Source organism: Oncorhynchus tshawytscha, linkage group LG02, assembly GCF_018296145.1.
Source record: "Oncorhynchus tshawytscha isolate Ot180627B linkage group LG02, Otsh_v2.0, whole genome shotgun sequence".
Taxonomy (NCBI): Eukaryota; Metazoa; Chordata; class Actinopteri; order Salmoniformes; family Salmonidae; genus Oncorhynchus; species Oncorhynchus tshawytscha.
The window spans coordinates 33,692,902-33,708,081 of NC_056430.1; positions in this window are offsets into that span (position 1 = coordinate 33,692,902).

Sequence of the window (15,180 nt, forward strand, 5' to 3'; positions counted from 1 at the left end):
TCTACTCTACTTTACTATCTCCTTTCTCTCTCCCGCTCTACTCTCCTCTACTATCTCCTTTCTCTCTCCCTCTCTACTCTCCTCTACTATCGCCTTTCTCTCTCTCTCTTCTCTCCTCTACTATCTCCTTTCTCTCTCTCCCTCTCTACTCTCCTCTACTATCTCCTTTCTCTCCCTCTCTACTTTCCTCTACTATCTTTTACTATCTCATTCTCTCTCCTCTACTATTTCCTTTCTCTATACCTCTCGACTCTCCTTTACTATCTCCCCTCTCTCTCTCTCTCTCTACTCTCCTCTACTATCTCCTTTCTCTCTCTCCCTCTCTCCTTTCCTCTACTATCTCCTTTCTCTCTCTCTCCCTCTCTCCTCTACTATATCCTTTCTCTCTTCCTCTCTACTCTCCTTTACTATCTCCTTTATATCTCTCTCTCTCTCTCTCTCTCCTCTACTATCTCCTTTTTTATCTCCTCTCCCTCTCTAATCTCCTCTACTATCTCCTTTCTCTCTCCCTCTCTACTCTCCTCTAATTTCTCCTTTCTCTCTCTCTCCCTCTCTACTCTCCTCCACTATCTCCTATCTCTCTCTCCCGCTCTACTATCCTCTACTATCTCTTTTCTCTCTCTCCCGCTCTACTCTCCTCTATTATCTCTTTTCTCTCGCTCCCTCTCTACTCTACTTTACTATCTCCTTTCTCTCTCCCGCTCTACTCTCCTCTACTATCTCCTTTCTCTCTCTCCCTCTCTACTCTCCTCTACTATCTCCTTTCTCTCCCTCTCTACTTTCCTCTACTATCTTTTACTATCTCATTCTCTCTCCTCTACTATTTCCTTTCTCTATACCTCTCGACTCTCCTTTACTATCTCCCCTCTCTCTCTCTCTCTCTCTCTACTCTCATCTACTATCTCCTTTCTCTCTCTCCCTCTCTCCTTTCCTCTACTATCTCCTTTCTCTCTCTCCCTCTCTCCTCTACTATATCCTTTCTCTCTCCCTCTCTCTCTCTACTCTCCTCTACTATCTCCTTTTTATCTCCTTTCCCTCTCTACTCTCCTTTCTCTTTCTCTCTCTCTCCCTCTCTACTCTCCTTTACTATCTCCTTTCTCTCTCTCTCTCCCTCTACTCTCCTCTACTATCTCCTTTCCCTCTCTCCCTCTCTCCCTCTCTACTCTCCTTTACTATCTCCTCTCTCTCTCCCTCTCTACTCTCCTCTACTATCTCCTTTCCCTCTCTCCCTCTCTATATCCCTCTCTATCGCATTTACTATCTCCTCTCTTGCTCTCTCTCTCTACTATCTCCTTTCTCTCTCTCCCTCTCTACTATCTTCTTTCCCTCTCTGTCCTCTCCTTCTCCTCTCCCCTCCTTGCTTTATGCAGTGGGGTTATTCATAAAATCTAAATGTATCACCAGGTTTTAAAATGTACAGTTAGTTAATTGATACAGGCATCATACTCAGGATGTAATATGGAATAGCAATAGAAAGAATAGGAGAATGTCCCCACTCGTCCAAATGTTTATCCTTGTGAGGACTTCTGGTCCCCACAAGGATAGTAAAACAAAAGCACACACACACACACACACACACACACACACACACAAACATATATTCAAACACTCTTAAACCATTGTTGACTTTCCTTTGAAGATGTTCAGACCACCCTAATACCTCTAATGTGGTAATCCCAGTTTATAGTTGATATAAATGATCTTTATAGTCTTCCAGTTAAACTGTCATGATCATTCTTCTTCAGATGGACTGATAATCCTCTCTCACAGGTTTATAGTCATCATGTAGTTAATGGTCAAATGTATGCACACACCTGGTGATGTGAACGAACTGACAGGTTTAGGAGATTGTTCACAAATACCAATCCCAGCTTTGATCCAATATGAAACACTTCACTTGTTTAGACTGTCTGAGAAGAGATTATTCATACCAAAGAACATAGTATTTCATACATTTTCTTTTGTTTGTTTCATTTTATTGACACACACACACACACACACACACACAGACACACACACACACACACACAGACACACACACACACAGACACACACACACACACACACACACACACACACACACACACACACACACACACACACACACACACACACACACACACACACACACACACACACACACACACACACACACAACACACTTAGCGATGAGGTCTGCAGCCACTAAAGGCCACATGCAAATCATCAGAAAGTTGAACAAGGGGAAAGCAGATCTGTGATCAGCTTATTTGGTTTATTCATTAACTCTCTGTCTCATACACACAGACACACACACACACAGACACACACACACACACACACACACACACACACACACACACACACACACACACACACACACACACACACACACACACACACACACACACACACACACACACACACACACCACAGGCACCTGCAAAAAAAGAGCAGTCATTGTTCCAGTTCCCCTCCTCCTCTCCCCCTTTTTTCTCTGTCCCTCTCGTCCCCGTTGAGAAGATTTACTTGCACTTCTTATCTCTCTTTCTAGCAGCGGCCTCCCTCTCTGTGAGCCCCCGTCCCTCTACTGTCACTACACAAACACAGCTGACAGGTGGGGGCTCTGCCACGACCTGCTCGCGTGCCGCCCCACAAATCCCCCGCTAGCCAGCCAACAGGCCCTGTGTGTATGTGAGGTTTTTATCCATAGATAGAAACAGTCCCTATACTTGTGTGTACAGTTTGTGTGTAACAGGACTGTTTTGAGAGTTTTGTTGTTGTGTTCTCTTGATTCACAAGGAAATGCAATTTACAATTGTTCCTCTCAAAGTGTGAAGCAGGGAAACAGAGAGACTTAAGCAGTAAAGGTCAGCCCCAATGTGTTGCATTTGGATGAAAATACACTTAAAGCCTGTGGAAGCAACAACCAGTAGTGAACATAACTCTTTTTCCATCTAAGGTTAGTGTATTGGACATTAGATACAGTAGCTATGTCCTTAGTAAATCACAGATTGCTTGTTACGTCCATCAATCCTCTGTCTAGTCAGTCCGTCACTCTCAATCAATCAATTCATTTATCAGGTAGATCAATCTCTCTATAAATCAATCAGCCATTACTTGCCTCAATACTTGTTTAAATTATTTTCCCGCCTGCACAGTATTGGACATGGTTCAGTAAATGACTGAAATATTCAGTAATGTGGGTGAAAGTCTCAGAGTGGACTCAATGGGACTACTTAGCCAAAGTGACCTGTTTCATAACAACCACAAATCTACAGATCACACTCATGCAAAAAATGCAACTTCATAATATAAGTCCAGTTATAGTGATTTCAAGAACCAAAACTCCACACGTCCCTGCACATCCCCCAAATTGGATTGATTGAGATTGTATCTGTCTAGATGTTCTTTATATTACTGTCAAATAACCGTTAGACACCATTTTGTTAACCGTAAAATAGTTGTTTTTAAGAGTTGTGTGACTGTGTGTGTGCACGTCCATGCCCGTATACTGTATGTTTATGATCGTTTCCCCTTTCAACATATAGAAGGAGTTGAGGTGGCCGTGGGGCTGAATGCTGCTGGTCAGTGGCCTGTTTGTGTTGGTTTCATCCAGGAGCACAGCAATGACAAAACACATTTGTGTTCAATTTTCTTTTGTCTGTCTCTCTGTCTGTTTTGGTGTGTGTGTGTGCGCGCGCACATCTGTTAATCAATTTGTTTGACTGACTTGCCTAGTTAAATAAAGGTTGAATAAATAAATAAATAAAAGACTGTGTCTTTCTGTGTGTGCGTGTGTGTGTGTCTGTTTGTACAGATGCACATCTTCATTTGACCCTGCTTGTCACAGGAAATGTGGATTATTATGTGGATTCTAGTTATAATGGACATTATTGTAGGGGTTGGTACATTTTTTGTTAGGGCAAATCAAGTCTGACATTTTAAAGTGGAAATTACAAACTTTAGCAGCGTTTTTTTAAACCTTGAATACGCTACAATATTTTTTTCCTGCTTTTTTCCTGTCTGTCTGTCTGTCTGTCTGTCTGTCTGTCTGTCTGTCTGTCTGTCTGTCTGTCTGTCTGTCTGTCTGTCTGTCTGTCTGTCTGTCTGTCTGTCTGTCTGTCTGTCTGTCTGTCTGTCTGTCTGTCTGTCTGTCTGTCTGTCTGTCTGTCTGTGTTTTGCAGTGTGTGTATCTGTCTCTCTGTGATGCAAGTGGTCAGTGATAGATGTTGTGTGTGGTATTCTAACCATGCTGCTTTACCAGCCCCATCACTCCTTTAGAAAAGGCCTCTGCAGCTGCCTCCTGCCATGCAGCACTGTGGGTTAAACACATACACTTACACACACACTGCACCCCTCCAGCCCCCCTCCTCCTTCTTCCCCTCTCCTCTCCTCCATCTAGGGGGCAGTAAACTGGTTATCTCTCTCTCTCAGATCCTAATCTGACAGCAGCTCCTGCCTGTTGCCAGGTTACCCCTAGGGGCTCAATCTCCATTTAAATCCCAGCCTGCCCTGCCTACCCGCCCACCCATCAACACCAGCACTGTACCCCCCATACACCCACCGTTCCACCCCCTGATGCTGCCCTCCCCCCTCTGACCTGGCCCTGAGGGGAAAGGCCCCCTCCCTCTCTGGCTGGAACCGTCACTCACCGGTTTCAGCTGACGGGGACTTCAGCATCACTCAATAGAAGACAGCAGGTGACACACCAGCTATAGTGGGCATCCTGGGCATCCAGCATGAGATGTATGGTGATATAGCCTATTTGCAATTTGGTGAGAATAATGATATGATATACTGTTGGTTTATGGAATGAGATCCCAGAATTGTGGGGCTTTATCTGAAGAGGCAAAGTTCCAGCTAGTTTCAACTAGTGCCAGATTGGATAGAAAGGCTAGCTCCTAGACCAGTTACACCAGAGCTCCCCCAGGGGGCTGTAGACACAGACTGCAACTCTAGGAAGGGAGTGCCGGGACGGGGAAGCTCTCCACTGGACCACTAGATCTAGGGTCTCTCAGTGACATGGGCAGGTAAGAACAGGGGGATGGTGGTTGAGTGGGAAACGGGTGTCGGCAGGGAGGAGGCCAGTCGCTAGACGGATGAGGGTGGAAGCTAAGGGGGCCAACGCTGGTCAGACAGACGGAATAGAGAGATTCGATGGAGAGATAGGGCCTCCACTCCTCTAGTCTCCTTCTCCTCTTCAGGCCCATGAATGGAGGTCCATTGTGTGTGTCGGAGGGGACGTCCAGGGGCCTGACCCTTGGCCAGAGGTCACAGGGGAGCAGGGGCGGATGAGAGAGAGTCATAATTGCAGCACAAACACAAAGCCCAGGCCACAGAGAGAGCGGGGCCCTCCACACCCCAGCCTGCTACAGCCCCGCCACACCACGACAGCCAGGCCAGTCTAGGGGGGAACCGGCCGGGACAGGGGAGGCCAGACGGGAGCAATGGCTATTGGATAAAAGGGGACATTTCAGAAGGGGGCAGATACAGCACCCCCTTATCAAGATTGGCGCTACAGTCATGCGACCGCCCCCGCCTGGCTCCAAATGGATGGTGGGTTGGCCTATCTCTTATCTGATGGTGATTGGTTGAGGCCCGCGGGCACAGGAAGTGGCAGCCTTGTTTCCCATGGAAAGGGGGAGGGGGAGGCAGTGTTTGTGTTTGTGGGATATTGTAGCACATACTGCATCAGTGTCCATTTTTTACTTTTGTGTTTTTTTGCTGTTTTTGCCAGCATGCTTCAGAGTTTTGCATGAAAAACTAGAAAAAAGATGCAATGGTACTGTTTTGTCCATCTTGAGAGACCGTAGCCAGTAGGCACTTCCTCAAAATTAATCTAAGATAACTCAAGAAATCTGTCATTAATTTTGACGGTTTTGCAGAGGAGATGTTAATCGCACAATTTTACATCTAACTAAGATTTTTTGGTGCAGTATTCCTCAAGTGAAAAAATAGTACTGTTTGGCCATCTTGAGAGGCCGTAGCCAGTATGCACTTCCTCAAAATAGTCAGAATTAATCTAAGATAACTCAAGAAATCTGTTATACATTTTGATGTTTTTGTGGGGGAGCTCTTAGTCTCGCAATTTGACATCTTTCTTACAGTATTTATCAAGTATTTTTCTTTTGCATGAAAACGAGTCGTCGCTCGTTGAATGACAACAAACACTTAACTGAAGAATCCCTACTGTTGACCAATTACCAACAAAGGGGTGAAGACCTCTGCTACTGACTTCAGCTTGTGTGTGATCTAACACCTGAAAAAAAACCTTCCCGAAGACCAAAACGAACATTAACAAAACGTCATCATAATATATGCACAAATTCTTCCAGTGTTTCAAATGGGAAGCATGGGGACACTTTTATGTCTGTCCATTTGCATCCCTGTCTTTCCATAATTCTCTCTAGACATCTCTACATGCACTTTCTCTTGTACTGCACAACTTCATACCGCTCTTATGTGAGCCATATCAATCCACAGAGGAAAGTCTACATCCCATAATACTCATATTACAGTCTATTGGCCTGATGTGTCCGTACACTGCATTCACAACTCTGTTGTTCTTTCATGTCTTTAATGGTTAATGCATTTCTATACTCAGCTATTGGATGTCATTGAGTGTTTGCTGCCAACTGAATCCACTGTGCAGCAGCTGTAAGGGTGGTGTAATAGAGACCGATATGTCCGTGGACTGTGAATTGTAAATGCATTCCTGCGTATGGGCGGTACTCATCTGTATTCCTACTGTGGCTCTCTAGTACGTCTCTCGTCTATTCACTGGGAGAGCAGCAGTCATATTCAGTCAATGCATAGAATAGAGCTCCATTACTTTATGAATCCAACTGAATGACACATGAATTCCTTTACCCAGAAATAAGTGTATCTCGGCGTTTTGTGCTTGTATTATGAGGTGTGTTCATTGAGGCTCACCAATAAGCCCTAATGTTAGTCTGCGGCAATGCCCTATGCAAATGTTGTCTCAATTACACAGCTCTGTGCCGTGTTAAATGAGTGAGTTTGTTTGACTTGGTGCGTGGGCTTAGTTAATAAAGTTGTTCAGTTGGAGACTGAAAGTTGTTTCTTTCAGTTGTTCAGTCTTGCTTCGTGTTCTTTGGCTTCAGTCTTGAACAGTGCATTTACAGATATAGGATCTTAATTTGGCCAGTTTCTCACAGTAGGAAAATAATCCTACAGCAACAAGAAATGTGAATTATTATGTGGATAATAATTAATGGACATTTTTGTAGGGGTTGATAGATTGTTTGTTATAGGGGCAAATCAAGTTTGACATTTTTAAGTGGAAATTGCAAACTTTGGAAGCCTTTTGCATTTCCTGCAGAGCATGAAGTTTTCTGCAACAACAGGGGGATGAAATTAATATCCTACATCTGTAGAACAGCTGAAGTGTTTTATGGGACTCTTTGTACATGTCTTAACTTGTGTAGCTGTAGTCTGCACACACAGCCAGTTAGCAAGGAGGTTTTTTCACAACGTCTCAGTAGGAGAAGCTAATCTTTTCTCTTTCTTTCTTGATATCAGTGTGATATTTGGATTACTATCTGATGCCCGATTGGTTGGCTGAAGCCACCCAGAGACACACACAGCTCTGATGGATCACTGTTTAATGCACAGGCGCCTGGTGGAGGAAAGGGGGAGGAGAGTTTTTTTTAATGTGAGGAATGGTGGATAAAATATGGAGCGCTGCAGTTGTGTGTGTGAGGGGTGTGTGTTAGAGAGAAAGAGAGAGAGTTAGTGTGTGTATCATCCCTCCCTCTCCTATCCCGACTTCAGCAGCTGTAATTCAGCCTTGTGTCCCAAAGAGGAGTTTCCTCAGCATGTTCAATCTAAAATGGGTCCAACATTTTTGTATCCTTTGATAAAGATGAGAAAAAAAGATATGTGTAAAATAATACAAATACTGAGCTATATTGTATGCTAAAAAGATTTCAACATCATTTTATTGTCGTACAATTTCTCAAAGAAATATATTTTCTTTATCAAGTAATACAAAAAAAATACAAAAAGTTGGGATCAGAATGATTGGATCCCCTGTTTTCAATGCTTTTTCTAAAATGTGTTATGAGTTGGAGAACGCATTGGGAGGGATCTTAGACCATTCCTCTCTACAGAATCTTTCCAGATCCTTGATATCCTTCGTCTGTGCTTGTGGAATGCCCTCTTCAATTCAAACCGTAGGTTTTCAATGGCTTCAAGGCCGGAGACTGAGATGGCCATTGGAAAATGCAGATTTGTTAAATGAACTATTTCTTTGTGGAATTTGATGTGTGCTTGGAGTTATTGTCTTGGTGGAAGATCCACTTGCAGCCTCCTGGCAGAGGAAACCAGGTTTTTGGCTAAAATGTCCTGGTACTGGGTGAAGTTCCATGATGCCGTTGACCTTAACAAAGGCCCCATGACCAGTGGAAGCAAAATAGCCAAAGATCCACCACCATATTTCACAGTAGGGATGAGATATTTTCTGAATATGCATTGTTCTTTCGAAGACCGAACCCACAATTAGTGCGTGTGGCCAAAGACCTCTATTTTCATGTCATCTGACTAGATCTATTTCTATTTGTATTTATTATGGATCCCCATTTGCTGCTGCCAAGGCAACTACTGTTCCTGGGATCCAGCAAAATGAAGCCAGTTTATATCATTTAAAACATTACAATACATTCTGTGTATTATACACACTGTGTGCCCTCAGGCCCCTACTCCACCACTACCACATATCTACAGTACTAAATCCATGTGTATGTGTGTGTACAGTGCAAATTTTACTGCTCGCATCAGTTACTTGATGTGGAATAGAGTTCGAAATAGTCATGGCTCTATGTAGTACTATGGACCTCCTATAGTCTGTTCTGGACTTGGGGACTGTGAAGAGACCTCTGGTGGCATGTCTTGTGGGTTATGCATGGGTGTCTGAGCTGTGTGCCAGTAGTTTAAACAGATAGCTTGGTGCATTCAACATGTCAATACCTCTCACAAATGCAAGTAGTAATGAAGACATTCTCTCTTCCACTTTAAACCAGTAGAGATTGACATGCATATTATTAATATTAGCTCTTTGTGTAAATCCAAGGGTCAGCCGTGCTGCCCTGTTCTGAGCCAATCGTGGCACCTGGCCACATGACTGAACAGTAGTCAAGGTGCGACAAAACTAGGGCCTGTAGGACCTGCCTTGCTGATAGTGTTGTTAAGAAGGCAGAGCAGCGCTTTATTATGGACAGACTTTCCACATCTTAGCTACTGTTGTATCAATATGTTTTGACCATGACAGTTTACAATCCAGAGTTACTCCAAGCAGTTTAGTCACCTCAACGTGCTCAATGTCCACATTATTTATTACAAGATGTAGTTGAGGTTTAGGGTTTAGTGAATGATTTGTCCCAAATACAATGCTTTTACTTTTAGAAATATTTAGCTCTAACTTACTCCTTGCTGGTCAGAGACTACTACAGTCTACTGACTCATCAAGTACCAGTGTGTGTGGATGTGTGTGTGGCTGTGTGTGTCTGTGTGAAGGTGTGGTCGGATCATTCCATGGGTCATTGTGTCAGTCTGTCTGTCGTGTGTGAGAGCGTACTCGGTACATCTGAAACCTTTGGGCTGCCGCCGGGCATTGTGGGCCGGTGGTGCTCCACCTGGCTGACTGATACAGGTCTGTTTGAAGTCTGGTCTGGGAGAATGAGACCCATTCATGATCACCCCTCATCCCCTCTGCACCTCCCCAACTCCACCTCCCTCCATCCCCCCTCCACTCTGTTAACAACTGAAACGCTACACTGCCTGTGCTCATAGAGGGGTATGTGAAGGGGACAGGGAGAGGTTGGGGGGGGAGCGGCGTGACAGACAGGAATATGATGAAATAATCTGAAGATGATCTTTGGAGGTGAGGAGGAAGGATGGAAGAGAGAAGAGGAACGAGGGAGAAGGAAGTGGAGAGGATATGACTGTGAATGAGGAAAATAATGAAGTTCAGAGAAGCAGTTTGATGAAGATGCCAAATTGTTTTAGGTTCTACCTAATGTTCAGGTACAGCTACTATTGTCAGTACAGTGCAATGTACAGGTGTATTGTATATGTCTGGGTTTATGTGTCATTTAGGTATGTTCTTGCATGCGTGTATTATGCTCGTGCCTGTGTGTCTGTGAATATGAGAGTATAGGTTACACTCCCCATGTCAGTGGTATCAGAGAGATCAGCTGCTGACGGACAGACCCTAGGTCAGTTCCTGGCCCTCTCACCAGGCTTTGTCAGTGGGATTACTCTGCTGGAATGTGGCCTGGGACAGACAGATGGACAGACACACTCCCTCCACCCTTTTTTTCTGTGCCTATGTCTGTCGGTTTCTATCTCCGTCCATCCATCTGTCCGTCACTCTCTTTGTCTCCGTCTGTCCTCCCCCCACCTTGTCTTCTCTCTCTCACAACGGCCTGCTTTGCACCTGTGTAGCCCTTATTCTTTTGCAAAATTTCTCTGTCTGCGTGGCTTTCTCAGTCTCGCTCTCCTCATTTGACATTTTAGTCATTTAGCAGACGCTCTTATCCAGAGCGACCTACAGGAGCAATTAGGGTTAAGTGCAAGGGCACATCGACAGATTTTTCACCTAGTCGGCTTAATGATTCGAACCAGCAACCTTTCAGTTACTGGTCCAGAACTCTTAGCCGCTAGGCTACCTGCCGCCCTCGCGGCTGCATCGCCCTGCCTTTCTTTCTCTTTGTCTTGCTATCCCTCACTCTCGACTTTGTCCTTCGTATGAATGACAGGAAAAGGCTATCTTCTCCTCTCCCAACGGGGAGAGAGGGAGAGAAAGGGAGAAATGGGGTGATTTAAAATGTGAACAAGAGGACAGGCATTTCCTTTGATTCTTCTGCTCTGTATTTGTCGTCTGCTCTGTCTGATTCATTGGGTCCAGGGTCCATTCTCACACCTGTCACATCTGCCTCTGTATTTCATGTTATTCCCATTTCCCTGTGGATGGGCTGTCAGGACCGTCAGCAGCATTCCCTAATGCTTCCCCATTCCCTTGGAGGACCCTTCTGTCCCAATCCCTTTTGGGAAGAAGTCACCTGTCTTTTGTGGAGACGGAACAAAACTACAATGATGCTGTCTAAGATATGGACTCCATTTCTCTACCTGCCTATATACCCATTCAATGCCACCTCTCTCTCTCTCTCTCTCTCTCTGTCTCTCTCTCTGTCTCTCTCTCTCTCTCTCTCTCTCTCTCTCTCTCTCTCTCTCTCTCTCTCTGTCTCTCTCTCTCTCTCTCTCTCTCTCTCTCTCTCTCTCTCTCTCTCTCTCTCTCTCTCTCTCTCTCTCTCTCTCTCTCTGTCTCTCTCTGTCTCTCTCTCTGTCTCTCTCTCTCTCTCTCTCTCTCTCTCTCTCTCTCTCTGTCTCTCTCTCTCTCTCTCTCTCTCTCTCTCTGTCTCTCTCTCTCTCTCTCTCTCTCTCTCTCTCTGTCTCTCTCTCTCTCTCTCTTTGTCTCTGTCTCTCTGTCTCTCTCTCTCTCTCTCTCTCTCTCTCTCTCTCTCTCTCTCTCTCTCTCTCTCTCTCTCTCTCTCTCTCTCTCTCTCTCTCTGTCTCTCTCTCTCTCTGTCTCTCTCTCTCTCTCTCTCTCTCTCTCTCTCTCTCTCTCTCTCTCTCTCTCTCTCTCTCTCTCTGTCTCTCTCTCTCTCTCTCTCTCTCTCTCTCTCTCTCTCTCTCTCTCTCTCTCTCTCTCTCTCTCTCTCTCTCTCTCTGTCTCTCTCTGTCTCTCTCTTTCTCTCTCTCTCTCTCTCTCTCTGTCTCTCTCTGTCTCTCTCTCTGTCTCTCTCTCTCTCTCTCTCTCTCTGTCTCTCTGTCTCTCTCTCTCTCTCTCTCTCTCTCTCTCTCTCTCTCTCTCTCTCTCTCTCTCTCTCTCTGTCTCTCTCTGTCTCTCTCTCTCTCTCTCTCTCTCTCTCTGTCTCTCTCTGTCTCTCTCTCTGTCTCTCTCTCTCTCTCTGTCTCTCTGTCTCTCTGTCTCTCTCTCTGTTTCTCTCTGTCTCTCTCTCTCTCTCTCTCTCTCTCTGTCTCTCTCTCTGTTTCTCTCTGTCTCTCTCTCTCTCTCTCTCTCTGTTTCTCTCTGTCTCTCTCTCTGTTTCTCTGTCTCTCTTTCTCTCTCTCTCTCTCTCTGTCTCTCTCTCTCTCTCTCTCTCTCTCTCTGTCTCTCTCTCTCTCTGTCTCTCTCTCTCTCTCTCTCTCTCTCTCTCTCTGTCTCTCTCTCTGTCTCTCTCTCTCTCTCTGTCTCTCTCTCTCTCTCTCTGTCTCTCTCTCTGTCTCTCTCTCTCTCTCTCTCTCTGTCTCTCTCTCTCTCTCTCTCTCTCTCTCTCTGTCTCTCTCTCTCTCTCTCTGTCTCTCTCTCTCTCTCTCTCTCTCTCTCTCTCTCTCTCTCTCTCTCTCTCTCTGCGTCTCTGCCCCCCTCTCTGATTGTTATCTCCGGTTGGCTTATTACTTCCTGTAGGGTTCAGGAGCTCTTTCTCTGCTCTCAGTTTGATGCTGTTTATGTTTATTACAAAGACAAGCTTTCATATCCCCTTTAACCTCAACAGCCACTGCCATAAAAGTCTTGTTTAATAATTGAAGCAGTGACCTGGCCCACGTATAAAGGCTTGTTTAATAATTGAAGCAGTGACCTGGCCCACGTATAAAGGCTTGTTTAATAATTGAAGCAGTGACCTGGCCCACGTATAAAGGCTTGTTTAATAATTGAAGCAGTGACCTGGCCCACGTATAAAGTCTTGTTTAATAATTGAAGCAGTGACCTGGCCCACGTATAAAGTCTTGTTTAATAATTGAAGCAGTGACCTGGCCCACGTATAAAGTCTTGTTTAATAATTGAAGCAGGGACCTGGCCCACTTATAAAGTCTTGTTTAATAATTGAAGCAGTGACCTGGCCCACGTATAAAGTCTTGTCCAGTCACTTCCAAAATGATGCTCAGCTGTATTAGCTATATTAGCTGTATTAGCTGCATTAGCTGTATTAGCTATATTGTATGCTCCAAAACATGGGGAAATTCTATTATTTTGTACTAATGCAATTGCTCAGAGAAAGAGATTTTGTTTAACAAGAATATTATTTTTTTGCTAAAAAGGATAGGGGTCAAAACTATTTAACCCCTGTTTTCAATGCTCCAGCACCCTCCCCTTGCGAGGTTAACGACACTGAGCCTTTTTCTGAAATGTTTTATGAGTTGGAGAACTGTCACATTCTCTTATGTATCTGTTTTAGTATGGTCAGGGCGTGAGTTGGGTGGGTTGTCTATGCTCCGTTTTCTAAGTTGTGTTTGCGTTTGGCCTGGTATGGTTCTCAATCAGAGGCAGGTGTCGTTAGTTGTCTCTGATTAAGAATCGAGACCTGCAGTGTGCCTCCACGGTCTGGTCTATCTGGTGCCGCCTCCACGCACCAGCTCTCCGGTGGCAGCCCCCCGCACCAGGCTGTCTCGCCGTCTCCTCCCTACAGGTGCTCCCGCCTGTCCAGTGCTGCCAGAGTCTTCCTCATGCCCAGCGCTGCCAGAGTCTCCCGTCTGTCCTGAGCTGCCAGAGTCTCCCGTCTGTCATGAGCTGCCAGAGCCGCCCGTCTGTCCTGAATTGCCAGAGCAGCCCGTCTGTCCTGAGCTGCCAGAGCCGCCCGTCAGTCGGGAGCTGCCAGAGCCGCCCGTCAGTCGGGAGCTGCCAGAGCCGCCCGTCAGTCGGGAGCTGCCAGAGCCGTCCGTCAGCCGGGAGCTGCCAGAGCCGTCCGTCAGCCGGGAGCTGCCAGAGACGCTCGTCAGTCGGGAGCTGCCAGAGCCGTCCGTCAGTCGGGAGCTGCCAGAGCCACCCGTCAGTTGGGAGCTGCCAGAGCCGCCCGTCAGTCGGGAGCTGCCAGAGCCGTACGTCAGCCGGGAGCTGCCAGAGCCGTCCGTCAGTCGGGAGCTGCCAGAGCCATCCGTCAGTCAGGAGCTGCCAGAGCCATCCGTCAGTCGGGAGCTGCCAGAGCCGTCCGTCAGCCGGGAGCTGCCAGAGCCGTCCGTCAGTTGGGAGCTGCCAGAGCCGTCCGTCAGTCGGGAGCTGCCAGAGCCGCTCGTCAGTCGGGAGCTGCCAGAGCCGTCCGTCAGTCGGGAGCTGCCAGAGTTGCCCGTCACACCTGTGCTTCCGGAATCGCCCTTCACTCCGGAGCTGCCGGAGTCTCCCGTCCGTCCGGTGCTGCCGGAATCTCCCGTCCAGTCGGGACCCGTGGCTTGGGTCGCCGCTCTTAAGAGGCCACGGAGGTGGTTAAAGAGGCGGAGAAAGACTATGGTGGAGTGGGGTCCACGTCCCGCGCCAGAGCCGCCACCGCGGACAGACACCCACCCAGACCCTCCCCTATAGGTTCAGGTTTTGTGGCCGGAGTCCGCACCTTTGGGGGTACTGTCACGTTCTGACCTTAGTTCTTTTGTTATGTCTTTGTTTTAGTATGGTCAGGGCATGAGTGGGGGTTGGTTTTCTATGTTCCGTTTTCTATGTTGTGTTTGCGTTTGGCCTGGTATGGTTCTCAATCAGAGGCAGGTGTTGTTAGTTGTCTCTGATTGAGAATCATACTTAGGTAGCCTTTTCCCAATTGTGTTTCGTGGGTGTTTATTTTCTGTGTCTGTGTGTTCCACATGGAACTGTTTCGGTTTTGGTTATTTCACGTGTCCTTTATTGTTTTGTTTCAGTGTTCGCTTGTTTTAAAAAAGAGCATGAACACGTACCACGCTGCGCATTGGTCCTCCGATCCTTACTACTCCTCCTCATCAGAGGAAGAACACATTGGGATAGGTCTTAGACCATTCCTCCATACAGAATCTTTCCAGATCCTTGATATCCTTCGTCTGTGCTTGTGGAATGCCCTCAATAATTCAAAGCACAGGTTTTCAATGGGGATTCAATGGAGATGGCCATTGGAAAATGTCGATTTTATGGTCAATTAACCATTTCTTTGTGGATTTGATGTGTGCTTGGGGTTATTGTCTTGCTGGAATATCCACTTGCGGCCAAGTTTCAGTCTCATGGCAGAGGCAACCAGGTTTATGGCTAAAATTGTCCTGGTACTGAGTAAAGTTCATGATGCCGTTGACCTTAACAAGGGCCCCATGACCAGCGGAAGCAAAATTGCCCCTTTAACATCAAGGATCAACCACCATATTTTACAGCAGGTATGGGGATATTTT